Genomic DNA, 19,136 nt, shown 5'->3' on the forward strand with positions numbered 1-19,136 from the left:
CAGTAGGAGTTGAGAGGCAAAGCTGCAGTGATTCCTGGAAATAAAAGGGTGATGGTGATGGTGGGAAGACTAGGAGCTATGGAAATAATAGTGGTGGGGAGGCAGAAATGAATATTGCTTAAAAGAATTAAGAATGTAAAAGAGACAATGAGAATATATAATTGAGAAGTTGAGGCAGAAACTAGCAAAAGGGTAGTAGTGGTGAAGGAGACAAAGAAAGAGCCCTAAAAATGGACTTGTTCAGATGAGGAAATAATGGAGACCCTGATGTGAACAGATATCTAAATTCAAACATGAGTTAGCTATTTTTTGAAGATAGTCATAATATATCTAGGAGACAGGAGGACATGTTTTAGAATGATGGCATCCCCTGGCATACAGTTTATGATTTATCCATTCCTGAGTGTTCCTATGTGGTCTCAAAAGGATCACATAGCATTTGAGAATGAAGATGCAGACAAGTAAGCCACCACTTGAGCTCAAGATGGAGAAGACTTCCACAGCTCCCATCGCTTTACCCTTGGTGTTCTGGTATGTGGGCAAAAAATGAGATCCAGACGCTACAAAACACTAGCATGCTAAAAGTGATAAACTTGGTTTCATTAAAGATGTCAGGAAGGTTTCTGGTCAAAAAAGTTACAATGAAAGTCCCCAAGGCTAAGAACCCCAGGAAGCTCAGGATAAAGTAGAAAGCAATGAGAGAACCTTCATTGCACTTCAGGATGATGCGCTTGAGTTCTGAGTGAGGGTCTGTATCTAGGAAGGGGGGAGAAACCAACAGCCAAACACCACAGAGTATCACTTGAATCAGGGAGCAGATAAGAATTATAGAAATGGGTGTCTTAGAGCCCAACCATTTTCTGTATCTTCTCCCTGGTATTATAGCTTTGAAGGCTAGAACTACTGTGATGATTTTATCCAAAATGGAAGACATGGCCATTGTCAATGTGATTCCAAATAATGTCTGTTGGAGAAGACATGTGGCTGAGGCAGGCTTTCCAATGAAGAGCAGTGAAGACAGGAAGCACTGGCTTAAGGAGAAGAGCTGATAGTAATATTGTTGGCTTTCACTATAGGAGTGTCTTGATACTTCACAAAGACCCTAATGATTAGAGCTGTCAAGAGACAGAAGACCAGAGTTATGCAGGTCATATTCATGCCCACAGGATCCACAAATGTCAGAAAGATCTCCACCTTGGGGAGACAAGGATTTCTCTCCTTGTTTGAATATTCATCTTCAGGACAGACAATGCACTGTTCCATATCTGTAAAGAATGAAAACATTCTCAATGTTTGTAGTTGACCCCAATTTTTTTAACCCTGGCAGGAGAGAAATAAAACTTTTCAAACTGAACTTCTTGTCTACAAAGGGATGGTCCCTCATGATCTGATTCAGTTCTTAAAGAGAGATCAGCCTCTCACTAAATAAGCATCTCGAATGCATCATCACTAATAATTCTTACACCTAGACCCTTCTAGGTCATAAATAGATCAATTTTTAAAACATCTTCTATCAGATTTCATGGCTATGAATATAATAGTTTCTCATAAAATAAGTATGATGTGACAAGAGGAAGTCAAGAAACATTTACTAAATTCCTATTGGTAGATATTGTGCCAAGATCTTGGCCTAAGATCAGCAGCAAGATGATGACAATCCTTCCTTCAAGTTACTGCCTCCTAATGTGAAAGGTAAGAGAGAAGCACACACAAGGTAGTTGAAAATAAAGGTTGGGTAGAGGGGAAGGAAAGGGACAGAGGTGGCATGATATCATGCTACCCTTTGGAGTTATGGGGTCCTAGTCTATAGAGTCAAAAGCAAAGCCCCAAGGAGAAGGAATCATGGACAAGAAAGACACAAATTGAGACCCTGGGTGGAATTCATGTATGGGAGCATGTGACTAGTGCATCAGAAATTCCAGAGAAGATATATGGAAGCCATCCAAGTCAACCTATTTAATGACTCATGTATGGCAATAATATAGGGACCATGAAGGATTTCTTGGTCAAGATGGAGGGCTGAACATGTTCTCTAATTCACACAACCTCACAGATATCTCCACAGTAATTATTGTTTTCAAGATATGAAAATCATTTCCACCCTCTTTACTCTTCAGGACAGAAGACCTGAAAAACATCTTGATTGTAACCAGATAAAACCTTTAGCCAAAGATGTAAAAAAACTATACAACATGTATAATGCACATTTATCATTTTGTAAGTAAATATACACCACAAAATGATCTGTTTCACTTAAGGGAAAACCACTGGACTAAGACACCAAAATTAAAATGTGATGAATGAAAAGTAAACAATCCTTTGTTTCTAAAATTGTTTCTGAATCATGCTGTGTGGTTCTGGGCATGTCACTTAACCCTCTTTTTCCTCAATCTGTTCCATTCCAAAAAGAAACTGAAAGTCCAAAGATTCCATAAAGCATTATGAAGAAAAGCAAAACAAATGAGTTAAATCATGTTTTCTGTAAACTCAAGAATAAAAACTGGTAAGATTGAAAAGTTCCCATGGACAACTGAGAGTTCATGAACTTACAATATAAATGCACTGTCAAATATAAAGGAACATTCTCTACAGATATCAGATAGAGAGAACTGTTTCAATGATTCAACTTTCTATTTTAATGTGTTTTGACTTTTAAATCAGTGTCTTTATTGGAAACTTATAGGAAAGAGGTATTTCCTTCCTGACCTGAAAAGATTTTTATTATCATTTTATGATCATTTATCTGCAACAACATCTCCAACACCACCACCATAACCACCACCAAGCAATCATCACTTAATCATCAGCATCATGAAAAATAGGAAGGAAATGAGCATAAGAGTGGCAGGATATATAAAGATGAAGAAACACATAATAAGAGAATGAAGAAGTTTTCCATCATATTCTAGAAGGTTAGAACTATATCTCCTGAAATAATTCATGATTTTGGAAGTGGGTCATAATTAAAAAATGACCAGTTGGTCAAACTCTAAAAGAAAATAACAGAGCAATATATTCAAAGAGGAGAATCAAAATATGGACATTAAGAGTTTTGATTCGGTGAAGAAAATGAAGACTTAAAAAAGAATAAACAAGTAGAAAGACAATGTTTCTATTTTTAACAATAAAGGAAAAACATTTCAAGAAGTAAATAAAAATCATTTTATTAAAAATACAGGGACGATAAAATATAAACAATTCCCATCATTGATGGGAATAATTGGCAGCGGAATTTTATTATATGCTTTACTAAATGAGAGAAATGAAGAGGTAAATACATAACTAGAAAAAGGATAGAAATGATAATGACTTAATAAAATGCCCAAATCCTTGGAAACTGTCAGAACCTGGTTCAGGTGCTCAGAAGGGAAGGGGAGTAAGCCTTTTGCAATAAGAATGCCTTAACATGTCTAAGTGAAAATAATTGAAAGACCAAAGTCATATTTTAATGAGACAGAGTTTTTAAAAAATCTTAATTGGAGAAAGAAAAGAAATATAAACAAATGAATCATGACATAAACAAAAATTCTCATAACTCAAAATAGGAAGAGATTAAAAGTTCTAAATTTATATTATATTAGCTTATGCTCCATGAGTTTGATTGATGGTGTTAGCATATGCTCTATTATATTATTATAATGTATTTTACCATATTAAATTACCTTGTAACATTATTTGCATCATATCATATATAATACCTTAGCATCTTAAATTATATCATATTATATTATATATTTTTAAGTTATAATATGAATTACCTTAGTATAATCAAATGTGTTTAATGAATTAGATTGTTCCACAGGAAAAAAAAGTAGCATATAGGGTAAGTAAATAAATCTCTCAACCTATTTCATACAAGAAACATCTATAAAGCAAATATCTCAACATAATAAACATGAAAACCTGCAAAAATTATTATACATCAAGCAAATTAAAAAATTAGCTACTATCATGTAAGTTTAAGGGAAAATTGATATAAAATTCTGAGGAAAGAAATGCTGTTATTCTGAAAAACGGACAATACAGCAAAATTAATAGTCACTATAAACTTATTAAATAATTTAGTGTCTAAGTTCATGAAGGAAACTCTTCGGAATTAATACAGAAATAGACTGTAATGTCATAATCATGAGCAATTTAAAAATTATCCCCTCTGTTTTTTAAATATATAACAGAATGATGAAGTCAAATGGTGAAAGGATAGAACAAAATTCTGAATAAACTAGAAAAAAGAGAAGATATAATTCTAATCATTCTATTAAGATTTTCAATTGTTCAATTACATATATATGTACTTCAGTTATGTGTACATTATGATATATATGTATAATAGATAAGTTCATCATAACATAAAATACGAAAGCTAACATTCTCAAAAGACAAAACACAGAATGCATTAATGAGAACATGAGTACTCCAAATCACTAAAAAGGAAATTTAAAAATGAAATGAAAATTTCCTAAATTTTCTTACCTGTCATTCAAATCAGAAACACTCCTTATTACTGTTTTGATTACTGAGCTCTGTGGCTTCTTTTAAAATTCAACTAAAATTAAGTCTTCTTCAGTGTACCTTACTTATCGCACAATCCAAGTGAAAAATGGAATGTGTACAAGGTTTACCATAAAACTAAATGCCAAAAAAGAGCAAACAAACAAAAATTGTTTTAATATGATTTTTTTTAAAGATGTTTTTCTCTTGCAAGGTATTGGGGCTAAGTGACTTGTCCAAGGCCACACAGCTAGGTGATTATTAAGTGTCTGAGGCTTTATTTGAACTCAGGTCCTTCTAACTACAGGGCCAGTTCTCTATCTACTGCACAACCTGGGCTGCCACTAATATGAATGTTTTAAAATTTCAAAGAGCAAATGTATGGTCCTAATGACAAAATATGAGTGGAAAGTCACTCCCTGCTTTTTACGGCAGAGCAATGAGACCCAAAGATTTAAAAAGAGCTCAGCATTCAGTTTCTGTTTTATTTGGCCTATTGATTTCTTTTACTGATTTCTCTCTGTTTCTCATTTACTCATTTTCTTTTACCAGATTTCTCTGAAAATAAACTTTTGTATGATTTTTCAGAATGCACGTATTAGAAGCCCTACTCCCAAATTAAGCTGCAATTAAGGTCCTAAGCAAGATGGTCAGATTTGTTATGTCCATTGCAACATAACTTGGACAGAATGAAATATAAAATAATAATACAATTATATCTATATATATATACATGAATATTGAAATTAATACTTAAAATATATGATAATTAGAATGATAATTCAGTATTTGTAAATACCCAAGGGTACATGTTGCAGCAAGAAGAATAGATCAAATGATGATTTCAGTAGGAATGATTGCCTATCTCGAGCCTCTTCATATTACAATGAAGAAGCCATTCAAAGGCCATTTGTGCAAGGAAGTACATGAAACAGAAAAGAGAATGGGGAGACATTAGGGTGAAAAATGTATGATGCCTAGTCTGCAGGAAGTTCTGACTTGGGTGAAGAATTCATGGGATAAAATAACTGACAGCTGTGCTGCCAATGCACAATGAGCAGGCTATGTGGACAAGAAAATGTTCATTTAAGAACTCTGTTGCTGGACAGGAGAGATTGGGGCTAATGGTTCTATACATAATAGAATCATAAGAAATACATGGTGGAATTTGGACTTTGGGAAGAGTTAAAACAATGTTCCAGATGTGGGTAAAATTATTGCATTTGAATAAATTAAAAATTTTTGTACATGGGAAAAATAAAGTCATCCTTTGAAAATAAACCCTAATGTATCCTTTGGAGCAAAAATTAATATAAGACCCAATCATATTTGGGGGGAAATACAGTACCTTAATAATTAATCTTTCACTGAACCCCATTGCCTTTCAAAAGCTAAAAAAACCAAAAATCAGTCTTGTTATACTGAATGACCCATTGGAAAGGAAGAATATGATGGATAATGGAAGAAATGTGGTAAATGAATCAATAAAAATACTAACAAATGTAAAAGGTTGATGAAGTTTTAAAAATGCATTACTACCCACTTTACAGAGGAGATTTACACACAACCACATTTATATATCTGTATCTATCTCTCTATCTTAAGTGCTGTTTTCTTCACTTTGGGAGAAAATTTCTGCATTTATACATGTTCTATAATTTGACTTGGGGTTCATGTTTACATCTTTCCCTTAAGTCTCTCCCAGAACATTAGGGCCACAAACATACATTAAACGCTTTCATTTTTCCCCCAAACTGTTAGGGTCCATATCCAGTATTAGGATGACACTGACCACTTTGTGCTCCTATGCTGGTTTTCCCTACCTCTGGTATTCTTCCACTCATGTCCTCACATTTGCTTCAATTGATTTCCATCCACAGAACCTAAGAGTCCTCAAGAAGCAATTCCAATGTTTTATCCAACCCCTGATAAAAGCCTCTTTCTTGTGTATGTTCCCATACTTACCAGTCTGGTTGGAAATCTCCCCCTCTGCGAAAGGGTTACAGTCAAAGTAATAGATGGCGTCTCCTTTATGGACTGATTTCCTGAAATCCAGAGCCACAGCTTTCACTGCACACAGAAGAGGGAGTCTGGACAAGAAGGGAATTCTTTGAAAGGTCTTGGTATGTAGATAGTCTAGAAGGTATATTTGAGGATTTTTTAAGGCACTAAGTATTTTAGAATTTCTAGTGAAGGAATACTTGGTCTCGATTTCTGAGGATGCATTCAATCAATTAACAGGCTTTTCTAAATTATTTTCTGAAAATCACATACTATATTAAGTTCTAGAAAATACTAAGTTAGGAACAGCTAAGTGGCTCAGTGTATAGAGCAAAGACCCTGGCATCAGGAGGATCTGAGTTCAAATGTGCCCTCAGACACTAGATCTTTACTGGCTGTCTGACCTTGAGCAAGTCACTTCACCCCATTGAGACACATTTAAAAATGAGAGGGGAAAAAAACAAGAATACCAAGTGAATGAAATGCAATTCTAATTTGGAAAACACTGCTAGAAAGTCAAATGACAATCAAGAAATCCCAGATGAATTTAAACATAAACTACAGACATGCTAACAAAAATAATAAATATATATGTCACATTTTTTGTATTTAACCAGCCACATATTTCTATTTCATAGTACATAGGTATAGGGTGTTTGACTAAAGATTTCCCTTGAAATGGTTCCTAAAAGATACTACAGTGCTGGCTATTTTCTGAAGGTGCTGTTTTAAGAGTAGTTATTAACCTCTTAGTAACAAAAAGTGTTAGTTTTCATCAAGTAACATATTGTCTGTTCTTATATGGATTCTTTTCAAATATTAATTTCAGATAGTTTTATGTAACACAGTTAGGTTTTTAAAACACTTTCCAAACATTAAGTCATTTTATCGTCAAAGCAAACTTCAGAGGTAGGTGCTTTTATTCTCATTTCTAATGTAGTTTAATGGGAATTCTAATGCCAAAAAATCGTGAGATCCAATAAAGAGAATTCACTGTAATATCTTAAGGAAAAAAGGGAAAAACAGGAAGAGAGTCTTTTTTTTTGCCTCATAATCATTGGAAACAGAACATATTTTTGAGGATCTTTTTGAATTAATGATAAAACAAGATATATATATATATAGATAGATAGATAGATAGATAGATAAATAGATAGATAGATAGATAGATAGATATGTTTAGAGAATGAACCTAAGAGGTAGAAAGAGGTATGGTTATGGCTATAAGAACTGACATTAAATGACTCAAAAGGAGGATCAAACAGATATCTCTAGAGTCTTCTCCCAATTTTACTTTAAAGGAGACTTTACTTCATTAGGGGAAGCAGGAAGTTGGGCTGGGTCATTTTGTTTTCCTTAGAATAAAGAATGCCATGCTGTAGCCTTACTGGAGGATATGATCACATTCAATCAAAATTCTTAGTACCTGAATTCTACTTGAATGTCTCCTCTGCTAAATCCTCTTGCAAAATGTACTTTCTATCTATCAATGACCCTCAGGGATTTTTCCTGGGTCCTCTTGTCCTCTCTCTCTCTCTCTGTCACTTGGTGACCTCATCAGCTTCCATGAATTCCATTATCATCTCTATACTGAATTTCATCCAATCTAACTGTTCTGCTCTAAATCTACTGCTGATTTCCAGTCTTTGATCTTCTATTGCCTTTCAGATATCTCAAATTGGTTGCCCAATAGACATCTGAAACTCATGATGTGAACAACTAAAATTCCTATATTTCCCCCTAAACTTAACCCCTTCTTTCCCTGAACCTTTTGTCACTTGGGAGAAGGAAAGAACACCCAGCCTCGATATCCAAGGCTTGAATGCTTTCACAATACATATTATTTCCACCATGACCCCCAGACTGTGAAGCACAAAAACATAGCAAAACAGAAATCAGAGATTGTATACAGAGGAGAATATATGGAAGACAAGAAAGAATGAAAGAGCTTTCCCCTTAAGAATGAGATAACAATGTTTGTCCTTCATTTTTGAAGAATGCGAAGACCTCAGGGAGGTGATGTCATGACAAGCACATGAACTGGATTGGAGTGAGTGAGTGATGTACTAAGTCACCATTCTCACTTTCTTCTCCAAAATCATCTGGGTCAGTGAACAGATAGGAACAAGGTCAATTGGAGATGGCACTGGGTGTGAGGGAATCAGTATTAAATGACATACCTAGAGTCACACAGTGAAAGTAGTCAGTGTTTGAAACAATTTTCAAACTCTATTCCTCTGGATGCCAAGGCCAGAGCTGCCCCAGAATGAGATAACAAAAGTTAACCAGAAGATACTGTCCCTCATCTCATGCAAGAGGTAATTACCTATCATCTCTCAAGTACCAAGTTGAATAAGGACATTGTGGAGATGGCCAGTTCCTTTAAAGTCTTCTCAGAGTATTTTCATTTCAGCAACTTGAAGAAGTATATTCCATCTTCTATCTTAAAGCTGGGAACCAGATGCATTGCAATCTCCTTATCATTTTAGGTCCTAAAACTTGAGGACTCCTAAAAAGGAGTATTCTTTTTGTAGATTTTTTTTTTTTTTTTGCTTAGGGGAAGGGATAAAGAAAGACAGGAAGACAGACAGAGCAATAACCTAATGAACTCCAATTATTTATCATCCTCTGGGATGATTTAAGAGACAGTGTAAAAACAAAGGAATTTCAGAATGCTAAATATCACTTCAATGCTCTCCAAAAGAATTATTGAGATTTTTCCCCTCCATATATCCTCACATTTATGGTGGAATGCAATGAAAAATTTTAGTGGGAAAACTTCACAACTCAAGAAAATGTCTTCTAAGCAAAAAAAGGAAGTGAAACAAAATTCTTATTCCCAGATTCATGAAAAACTTTCATGTGAGTTACTACTAATCATTTCATCAAATAGATTCCATGTTATGACATTCTCAAGGATGGAAAAATCTTCACCAAGGGAAGCTTGGGGAATAAACTCTCCCACTTTCACCAGAATATCTGTACCATTATCATAGGCCACAAAATTGATAATGTCATAGTTTTCCATGGGGATCCTTTTCTCAACCATGAACACCTGGTCCCTCACACTGTTGTTAAATTCGATATTTCTAAGAAGGGAGTGCACCTGAAGGGGAAGGGGAAGTTAGAAGTTATCATTCAATGCAATTATATCCAAAAGAAAAAAGTTATGGAATATATATTTATATATAATATTATACATATATATGCATAATTACTTATGCGTTCATTGTGTGTGTGCGTGTGTGTGTGTGTGTGTGTGTGTGTGTGTGTGTGATAGAACACCAATTTTCTATAATAAATTATTTGGTATCGGATTTCAGAAAACTCTGCAAAGAGTTGCATGAATTGAAGCTGAGTGAAGTGAACAGATCCCAATAAGCAGAGACAATTTTAAAAGACTCCTGATGGACAATACAATATGGATTCAGAAAAGGAAATGTGGAGTTTAAATGAAGAGCAAAGCTTATTATATTTAATTTTTCATAGTTGTTTCATGTGTTATGTCATTTTTTTCTACCTAATATTTTCTTTTTTCCATTTGGTTCTGATTTTTCTGTCACAAGATGTTCAAAATTGATCGATGTTTAGCATGGTTATAAATATTGAGCTTATAACAGATTGCATTCTGTCAGGGGGTGGGGGAAATGAGGAGGGAGAAAAATGTAAAACGTAAAACCCAGCAAAAAATGATTGATTAAAGGTACTACTGAATGTACTTGGAAAAACAAATAAATGAAACATTTTAATTTTTAAAAAAGTAATAAAACTTCTATGCAGCTATCTTTTCCTACTTGCTTTTTAAATTCCTTTCATGCTAAAAAAGCAAAGGATATTCATTGGAGTCTAATAAATAATGAATTCAGCACTTTTAGTAATCTCCTTTAATTATCTTCTGGACAGAATACATCTTATTTGTATTCATCTTAATGAGCATGAAAAGTGAACACTATGTACCCTCCTTAGCCTTCTAAGTTGAGGGACAGATTTTCCCCTGAAGCCTTTCAGTGCTATCCCTGCATGACCTGGGTCTTCTCACAAGCATTATTTATCCTCACTCCCATCATCTTAGTACCCTACATATATTCCTGCCAGGAAATTCTTATGTCATAGATGCAGTCATAGCAAAGATTATTTGGGCTGCCTGGTGAAACCTTTGGTATCCATCTTAGGTAGATGTGGTACATATTATGAATAGGAACTCTCTAGGTCCTGAGTCCTTTCACTTTGAAAACTATGAAATGTGAATATAGTAATAGAGACTGAGTCTGTACAGGCCTTAGGGATCCCTTTTCAATACTCTTTATGTCATCTCTCTGGATCAATCTAGGAATTCAAAGGAAAGCTATATAAACTACAGTTCAATTTCCCATCACTTCCTGTTGTTTTGGTCATGACTGAAATTGAGCTCTGGAACAGCTCTAACATTATTAAGGAAGAAAAATACAGACCTGGTTCCTAAGGGATTCTAGTTGAGAAGTCATTTAACTGAGTGGATCAGTCATTTCTTGCTTTCTACATATAACTTTTTCCTAACCTTTCACATCAGAGAAGGCGTTCCACAGGAATTCTCTAGTTCTCTCAAGGGAAACTTACCTTCCAGGGATATAGACCTGGACTGCCTTCATCTCTCAGGTATTCCATTTCTGTTCTAGTTAGGAGTAGTTGATGGAGAGCCCAGGCCACAGCATACACTGCATTCATTGTAGATATGGTATCTCTGACTAGACACAGACATGTCAAAATACTGCAAAGGGAGCATCTCTAATGAAGCATTGTGTGAACAACTTTTTTGTTTCCATTTTTAAAAGTCAAATAAACACTGAAATGCTGAGTTCCACAATATTTTAAGGAAAATATCTTCTGGATATTTAGTGGGGTTAATTGTCCTTAACAAAGTTTTGAAACATGGAATTTTTCTCCGATCAGAGCTCCATTGAAACTACTACCGTTCATGCCATAGGGTCTGATGGTGAAATCCCAGCGGGAAGTGGTAATCCACACTTTGGTCCCTATCATATAAGGACTTTGTGCATATTGCAATGGCCTTAGTGAATTGGTGTCCCCATAAATAACGATTACATTGGCAGAAAAATTCATCAACTTTTTTCATGATTTCATTATGGGAATTAATAGTGTATTTCTCACTGGAGGAATCTTCTCTATGGAGGCCACACAGACACCCTTCCTGGTCATCTCTTCTCTTATATCCAGGAGGAATGATTCACCCCTGGCATTCGCTGTGATAACCAGGCCCACCCATGGCCAGTGGAAATGCACCATTAACGGGACCATTGCCAGGGCAAGGGAGGAATCCTTAGGGGCCAGTTGATAAATGCTTGACAAATGAACCTTGTCGGTCAGGATGGGATCAAATGGGCCATAGGTTATCTGAAGAGGAAAGAAAAATGTTCTCTGTTGAAAGTGAAGTATGTATCAGAGAAAACCATATAATAACAGACCATGAAGCTACCTATTATCCTAAGATGCCATCATTTTTGCCATGTTTGCATAGACCAAGCAGCAGTCTCAGAATTTGATTCGCTCCTTGCTATTGTATCTCTTTTCATTTTTAATATCTCATCTCATCTCTAAGGAAATTTCTGGTATCTGTTACTAGGTTCCACATCCTCCAAAAAATTTTCCTCAATGCAACCTCCAGAATCTTTCTTTTTGTGATCTACAGAATTTTGTGAGATAATTTTCTTGGTATCTCACAGTTTCCTTTGTTTAATTGAGATTTTAGGATAATTTTGTTGATTGGTTTTAACTTTCCCTCTGTGACATCAGTTTGCCAATTCCATTTCTCTATTCAATTGTGTGATAATCATTTCATGTTTAAGAATTTGATAAATGCTCATTAATTTTGTTTGAAATACATTTCTAGAAACACATTAATACATGTATACATTTATAAATTCATCTGAAAAATGCACCCACAAAATATTGCAGTAATGTTACATTAAGTTGTCATGATGACAATAGTGCATAAATTTATTTTTCAGTCAAGTCCCTTTCATCACAATTCCATCTGGGATTTTCTTGTCAAACATACAGACTGATTTGTCATTTCTTTCTCCAGTCGATTTTACTGAAGGGAAACTAGGGGCATATAACTTTCATAAGGTCACAGAGATAATAAGGTTCTAAAGCCAAATTTAAATTCACGAATATGAGTATTCATGATTCTTAATCCAAGTATTTATTGATTGTGCCATCAAGTTTTCTGTTTATGTTTTTATACATGTAAAATATATGAAAGAAAAGATAGAGAGAGAGAGAGAGAGAGAGAGAGAGAGAGAGAGAGAGAGAGAGAGAGTAGATACACATCTCTGCATTCTGAGATGGGGGAAAATTCTAATAGAGTAGCAATGATGATAACTCATATAGCCCTAAGCATCAGCTGAAGAATATTTCCAGATGATAGGATTTCCCAATGTTTACCATGTCACATATCCAACTTAAAATCCCTGAGAATTTCTCCTTGCAGACATCAATGTTTTCCTAACAATGCTGACTGTTTCATCAGGATTCTTACTTGTGGAAACGTGTAAAGTTCAAGGAGGGAAGCCATTTGGACTGACAAATCAGAAGAGGCTCCTCCAATGACAGCCAGAGAATTGCCCCTCTTCTGAACACAGTGGTGATATGGATTAACCACTTCTTGTCCTGACAGCCACCTTAAGGAGCTCTCCATGCACTGGCATCATTGGGAGAGGAGTTATAGATGTGGAAACTTACAGTATTATTGGGTAACAGACTGGGTACCTGTTGATTTCCTCTAGAGTAATCACCAAAGCCAGGACTTCATTATATTGTTTCTCTTGAAACCTTATCCACAAAGAAGATAGTTGGCTCCCAAAGACAATTTCAAAAAGCGATTTTAATTTTAGAGCATATAGCTCATTGTCCTTGGATGCTATGCCAATCAAACTACCAAAAAGTTCCCTTATCATGGTAGAAAAAAAGTAACTAAATTGATGTGGAGGAATTAAAAGTCAAGAATATCAAGGGAATTAATGAAAAATGCAGAAGAAGGTGGTGTATCCAAATGAGATCTAATATTATATTATAAAGCTTCAGGCATCAAAACTATTGGGGGATCAGGGGGACCTATTTGAAGCAAAATAACAGTTACTGACTAAAGTAATCTGCTGTTTCATAAATCCAAAGATTCCAGCTCATGGAATACAATAAATTCCAGCTCATTCTTTGAAAAAAACTGCTGGAAAAGTGAAAGACAGGAGGACAGAAACTAGACACAGATCAAAATCGCACCTACAGAGATATGGCTGAAATGGGTTCAAGATCGAGACATAAACAGTGATATCATAAGCCAATTAGGAAAACATGGAATAGTTTACCTGTCAGATTTATGAAAAGAGGAAGTTGTTCTGAACAAAAAAGATATAGAGAATATTATAAAATTCATAATGGATGATTTTGTTACATAAAATTCAAAAGGTTTTGGACCAAAAAAACCCCTCTCAGCCAAGATTAAAAGGATGACATTATGTTGGGAAAACAATTTTCACAACTAGTGTTTTTGACAAAGGACACATTTTAAAGTAGAGAAAGCTGAATCCAATTTAAAAGAAATCATTCCCCAACTGATAAATGACCCAAAGATATGGACAGGCAATTCTCAGATGATGAAATTAAAACTATCAAGAGATCTATGGAAAAAATGCTCTAAATTATTGATTCAAGAAAAGCAAATTTAAACAGCTCTGATGTACCACCTCACTTTTATGTGATTGGTCAATATGATTAAAATGGAAAATGGCAAATGTTGGAGTGAATGTGGGAAAAGGAGGACACTAATGGACGGTTGGTGGTTGTGAACTGATCCAACCTTTCTGTAAAGCAATTTGGAATTATGCCCAAAGGGAACTAAAACTTTTGATACAGGAAAAAAACTTCTAGATCTGAACCCCAAAGAGATCACAAAAAAAGGGTTTACAAATCCCATATGTACAACAATATTTACAGTAACTCTTCCCATAGTGGTAAAGAACTGGGATTTGCATCAGTTGGGAAATGAGTGAACAAAATGTGCTATATGAATGTGATGGAATTCTATTGTTGTATAAGAAGTCATGATGGATGGGACTTCATAAAAGCCTGGAAAGACTTGAAGCAAGTAATGCTAAGTGAAGAGAGCAGAAGCTTAGAAACTTTGTACACACTGACAGCAATTTGGGGTAATGATCACTTCTGATGGACTTGTTCATTTCAACCATGCATAAGTGACAACATTTCTTAAAGACTTATGATGGGATATATCATCCATATCTAGAGGAGGACCTGTGAAGTTCAAATGCAGATGAAAGCTTACCATCTTCAATTTTTAAAAGGTGTCTTAATTATTATGTTTTTTTCCTCTCTCATGCTGTTTCTTTCCATTTCAATTGGAGTCTTTTTCACAGCATGATTGATATGGATATTTATTTAACAGGGTCATATGCATAACCTATTGCTTTCTGTCAGGGAGAGGGGGAGGGAAGAGAGAGCAAGAAAAATGTAAAACTTCAAACTTTGGAAAAAATAGTGTTAAAACTACCATTTTGTGCAGTGAGAAAAATTAATAAAATTAAGCAGTCATTATTCATTCAATTCTTAACATACATATAATGAAAAGATATAGTGAATTTAAATCCCACAAAATGGCTTAATCCCTAATAATACAGAGTAAATTTGGTGTGGTATAGGAAGCCATAATGGGGGTAACAGAAAAATATCGAACGACTTTGATTTATTTCATTATCATGTAATCTCTAAAACTCACCAGTTACATTAATGTTTATTTTTCAGTTCATTGATTTCTTTGGGCCTGGTAACGCTCACTTATTTTATACATTTCTAAAATTATTTTAGGTCAACACCTTATAGATCCAGACAGTTTCCAAGACACTGACAATTTAAATGATTTGCCAATTGCTATAAAGTAAGGTAGTAGCTATCAGTGGTAGAACTAATACTAAGTCATAACTTTTCCCTTTCCCTCTCTGTCTCTTCTTTCCCTCTCTTGCTTTCTTTCTCGTCCCTTCCTTTTCTCTTTATGACTCCTCTTAGGTGATTTTCTCTCATCCTTTTATCTCTACTTCTCACTGTCTCTCTCTATATATACATAATTCTGTTATTGTTCACTCATTTCTGTTGTGTCTGATTCTTTTGAACCCAGATGGTCTTTTCTTGACAGAGACACTGGCAAGGTTTGCCATTTCTTTCTCCAGATCATTTTATAGTTGAGGACCTGAAGCTAAGTGTGTTAAGTGTGGTGCCCAAGCTCACATATCCAGTAATTGTCTGGGATCAGAATTGAACTCAGGAAGATGAACCATCCTGACTGTACACTCTACAACCTATCTGCTATACCACCTAAATGCCTTACTACTGATATAGAGTGAATCGAAATCAATAGCTCTCCATACAGGTAATTAATATATTGAAAATAAGAAGCTATTGCTTTTCTAAATAAAATTGAGGAAATAACATATTTCAGAAATTGTAATAGAGAACGGAAGAGTTACAGCTCATATGGACCTAAGAGTTCATCTGCACCAATGTACTGATTTAACATAAATTGAGAGTGAAATCTGTAAAATGGTTGAACTTAGCAAGGTGAAAGCTGGAGAATTTTGAAAAACAGCGAGCACAAATGAATGAATCACTCTTTCAAGTAATAGAGAAAATATAGAAGTTGGACTACAATAAAAAGACCTTAAAAGTCTATGAAAATGTAAATATTTTAAAAGAGACTAGTCATTTAAACAAAAAGATTTTAAGGATTTCTTATGGGCCAAAGATTGGGGTAAACTCAAGAGTTATAAAAGAAAATAAAGATCAAAACAGTTAGGTTCTGAATCCCAGGAGCTCATAACATATTGGGAAATATAATAAAAATATAAAAAGAACAAAAATACTTGCAATATTACTATGAAATAGTTCCTTAAGAATACCACAACATTAAGCTGACTAAAAAAAGAATTTCTTGCTGCAGGCAAGATTTTAGGTGTGGCAGGAAGAAACTCAGTGAATTCAAAACAATGGAAGGAGAAGGGAGAGCTTTCTGAGAATGAGAATCAATCAGTGAAATAAGAGGATGAGGGAAATGGAAAGTCTTACATGAGGAATGTCATGTGGACTGGGGGAGATGGGGCCCTGGCATCTATAAACGTGAATAAGGTATAAGAAGACCATAAAGACAATAACCTGATGAGTAGTGATGGGCTTTTCAATGCAGATGAATATTTCATTTTGGATCTTGGACCTATGAAGGATTTATAGGAATTCATCCAAAGGGTGGGTGACATAAATAGGACTTAGGAAGATCATTTTAAGAAATGAGAGGATGATTCACCAGGATATGGAAAGAGACCACCTTTAGAAACTTCCATTAAATCTAATTATAAAGAAGGTGGACAAATCAAATATAAAAATGATTTGTAAATTTACAACTAGATGAGAATAAATTTGAAAAGTGAATGATCAGTAGAGACTGGGTAAGCTAAGTGGCACAGAGGATTCATTTTTGAACTTAAACACAAAACTAGAATTAAAATATCATCTCAGGCATTAGTTTAATGAAATAAAGAATATTTTCCAAAACCTTTCTGCCTCCATTTCCTCATCTCTGTAAAATGGGGTACAATAACGTTTCGGCCAACAAAAGTTATGAAGATCAGGTTCAATAAAATATATAAAGTAATTCACAAAACTGATCCAGGTAGATTAGGATAAAATTCTCTTTTAAATTTAATGTGAAATTCAATAATTTTAAAAACATAAAATACTGAGAATGAATTCAACCTACCAAACAAATTATATCACACAATTATTGTCCTTAGCCCTGATAACGGAAGCATGAGTGAGAAAGAGGGATATTTACATACATGGATATAAATGAATATATAATTGGATATATACGTGAAAATATAAATAAAAAATAGGAAAGAAAAGTGTTTGAGTACTCTGAGATTCAGAGTGTATTTCTATGGCTGCCTGTTTGGAGAGCTTGCCTCTTTTTTTTTTAAAGGTTTTTGCAAGGCAATGGGGCTAAGTGGCTTGCCCAAAGCCACACAGATATGTAATTATTATTAAGTGTCTGAGGCTGGATGTGAACTCAGGTACTCCTGATTCCATTGCCAGTGCTCTATCCACTGAGACACCTAGCTGGCCAAATAAGTTGCTTCTAATATAGGATTTTAAAGAGAAATATTGAAACATTAAAGGAAAAGGCAAAAGAAAGTATAAATTCTATTTTGTTCCCACAAATGTGTTAAAAGTAACTTTTTAGTCAGCCTCTTCCCCCAAAAAAATTATTTCTTAAAAAGACAATAAAACAAAAATTTACTCAGTCATTCAGAGAATACTCAGAATGAGTGCAGAAACACTTCCAAAGATGTACAAGGGTCTTATCATATGTAATTAAAGGGAAAAATCCTCCCACAATAAGGTCCCAGTCTCTATTATGGGTGGGACCCAAATTTCTTTTGAGGAATCAGAGAGGACATTCTTTATGCTCCACAGACTGAAGGAGGTTCAGCATCAGAATGAGAAAAAAAATGCAAGAACACAAGAGACATCTCTTTGAAATTTTTAACAAGTAGATAAATAACAGCAAGAGAAAAGTAGGGGCACACTGAAAACCAGACCTAGTCAGTCATACTAGGATTGTGAAAAACACCTAAGGTGAAACTGTTCTGCAGGCAAATGTGGATTTCCTCTACAAAATCGGAATTGCTTTTTCCTTCCTTCACCTGTGAAGACAAAGGAAAGTAATTCAAACCCTTGCCTAAGACAAGGGTATTGAAGGAGAATCAGGGGATCTTTATAAGAATTTGCTAGTGCTTAATTATTGCTATAGGCATATTTATTTTAAGGATCCTTAACACTTTCCCCTCCCTCACCAAATGGAATCAAAATAAACCAAGTCAATGGGTGCTCTGAGACCATCTCTCTTTGGGAATTGGCAACTGCACCTGAGTTCCCATGTCTCAGTGATAAACATATTTTACTCTTTTCTCTTTCCCTGTTCAGGTATTCTCAGCAGAGTGGACTGGAGAAGAAGGGAAGGATGCCAAGGGATTTTTCTTGAGTTGTGCATGTGTTCAGGACTGTGTGACCCTGTGTCAACAATCTGGGTTCCTGCAATGACTGTGGAATTGATAGAAGTAGCATCAGATAGAATTCATTGTGAGATGACAAAAGTCAGAATATCAATGACAATGACAAAGTGGAGGATTTTCTCAGCCCATGCTTCACACACATTCGGGCCCCAGGAAGCATGAAAATCTTCATGTTTTGGGGGTCCAGGGTAAATATCTGCCAAGTACTTTTCTCAATCTAGATCTAATACAGGGACATTTCACAGTTTGTCCACCAACCCACATAGACTGTTCAAAATGATACCATTCTTAGAAAGAATTCTAATTGACAGACGGTATGAATGGGTCTTTCTCATAATACCTGGATGACCAGAAGCAGTCTAATCTATTGACTTTGTTTTATTATTGTTTGTGTCTTAACATTATTAACTTCACCCTTTCCAATTTTAGTTTAAAAGTAGGAATTTTCTGATCTTTTAGAATCTCTACTTTTTTTTTACTTTCTTTTCATAGGTTTATTTTTCCTCTGTCACT

General features: G+C 34.9%; 1 pseudogene; it reads right to left on the reverse strand.

Annotated features, from left to right (window-relative positions):
* Positions 1-330: 330 nt before the first annotated feature.
* On the reverse strand, positions 331-13,448 carry LOC141509554 (vomeronasal type-2 receptor 26-like; annotated as a pseudogene).
* Between the last annotated feature and the right edge of the window lie 5,688 nt (positions 13,449-19,136).

Source organism: Macrotis lagotis, chromosome 1 (genome assembly GCF_037893015.1).
Source record: "Macrotis lagotis isolate mMagLag1 chromosome 1, bilby.v1.9.chrom.fasta, whole genome shotgun sequence".
In the NCBI taxonomy this organism is placed as follows: domain Eukaryota; kingdom Metazoa; phylum Chordata; class Mammalia; order Peramelemorphia; family Peramelidae; genus Macrotis; species Macrotis lagotis.